Here is a 2176-nt window from a genome sequence, read left to right as displayed (position 1 = left end):
AGTCAGAAGCCTTCAGAAATAATTCACTACATGTCATCATGTGTCCAGCCAGAAGTGATCAAGTGGTTTTGGTCGTATTTGTTATTCATAGAAAATTAAGTTTTCAAATACAGGATGTTTTTGCAAAAGCATTTTATTTTCTAGGAAAAAATCTTGACTTCCTATATCTGTTAGGACTTCAGAAATGCTTTCATTTCTGATGGTCAAAATGTCTTCCTTTGACAGAGAACACTCTCACTGGCTCTAGCCTACCTAAACCAAGTGCTTGACTCATGCACCTCTAAGATCTTTTTGAAAACAGTACCCCAATGGAGTCTTGGAACAAGATTTTTCTTTCCATTTATAAGAATCTGATTTCTCTGAGTATGAAAGCTTTCTAGAAGAGAAATTAGCAAAAAATTTTAATTTTAAGAAAGGAATCTAAATTTCTTCTTGTTCTCCCACTCTTGGCTGATATTGCTTGAGATTTGATTAAACCAAATAAAAGCAATGATGTGAAATTACCTAGTTAAGGCACTTAGGTTTAGGTTTATCTAGTGGTTGCTTTCATGTAGTTGCAATTTGTCTGTCCTGTCTAGTTCTAAATTAATCAATGGTGTCCATAAATCTTATCATTTGGGATATTGTTTCATCATGTTGTAGCCTTTTTGAAGCTCTAAGTGTATGTGAAATCTTTGTGTTCAGTGCTGACTTTTCTCCCTTGACTGGCTGCTCAGTAGCTTACAGGGGGTGTGAGGAGTAAAAGAAAACTCGGGGCAGTGGGGAAGGATGTGGTGATCATGTCGGGTGAATTCTGCAGCAATTACATATACAGAACACTGCTTAATCGTGGCAAAATGATTGATCCTCTAAGGTCAGTGGGACAAAATATGGAAAAGGCCAACTCAACATGAGAAGGTTTCTCAAACCAAAGTAAATGAAGTAGAAATGCAAGTGCATAAAACTAGCATTGGATTGTGGCAGTGATTGCACTGGCATTTGAAACGCAAATCTTTTCTCTGTAGAAGAGAGCTGTACTCCTGAGTGACATATGGTTAAGAATACTGAGGCTGACCAAGAATCAGTCAGTCAGAAAACAGACCAAGGATACCGGGTTCACTGCAGCTTATGCTGCAATGTTAATTGCAGAGAACAAGAGCTGTGAAGCAGCCATGACTCAGAGATCTAGAAGATGCCTTGGAGGAGAGGAACAGAAAAAGCAAGAAGCGGCAATTGTAACTACAGTTCTCAACATATGCTATTTTATTTTCCAAAATAACAGAAAACTTGGGAGATTTGATCTGGTGCATTACTAGGACAAGCTTAAACCAGACCGTGTTATTGAAAGGAAGTCACCATGTAGGATTTTTATGGTGTATCACCTAAAGATAAAAGAAACTAAATAACAAGCTGATTAGACATCCTTTACGGTAATAATTTCAAAAGTATGACAGAAACTGGAGGACGTGTGTTGATCTTGATCCCTAATGCACAGATAGTTCAAGATAGTTAACAACTTTCTCCTGTAGCAATGTAAAACATTGGGAGCAAAATATGTAATATATTTTGTTTCTGGCTATAATTAAAGTGAGGAAAAACTCACCGTGGAATGCTTTTTGGATTCACTGGTGAGCAGTAAGTGATCTAACCCAAGTTTTCAGGAATGGAAGATGTTCTCAAGTACTTAGACTATTTCAATTGTTTATACGGAATAGAGGAGAGCTATTTGATAGGAACTGGAAGGATTCTAAAACTATCCAAACGGATGTTCCCAATTTAGAGTTCACACCTTAACACACAGGAATGGAATGCAAGTTTAAAGTAATGTCATGTGTATCCATGCTCCTGCAGCTCCAGTTACAGAACTGACCATTAGAAAGGGCTAGGAAATTTCTTCAAGACTGTAACAAATTCATTGGTTTGAAAGTACAGAAGACTTGTATACAGTTTTGATGAGTGGGCAATGCCATTGTAGTACCAAATAATCGAGTGACTTTTGACAGAGGACCAGCAAAAAGGATTTGAATTGGTGAAGAAAGGATTTTTATGAACTAGATTGTATTTAAATTTCCAAATTGATCCTAGTTACTTGCGGCTTCTGTATGGGAAATTCTTTTTATGCAATGCTAAAAGGTGCTGTGGGATTTGCACTTGAATAAATTGAGCTTGATTGGTGCGGAGTTTGGAGGCTGCAAAT

This window comes from Nyctibius grandis, chromosome W, assembly GCF_013368605.1.
Source record: "Nyctibius grandis isolate bNycGra1 chromosome W, bNycGra1.pri, whole genome shotgun sequence".
In the NCBI taxonomy this organism is placed as follows: Eukaryota; Metazoa; Chordata; class Aves; order Nyctibiiformes; family Nyctibiidae; genus Nyctibius; species Nyctibius grandis.
The sequence above is the reverse complement of the archived record's forward strand: the minus strand, read 5'-3'. Positions refer to the sequence as shown.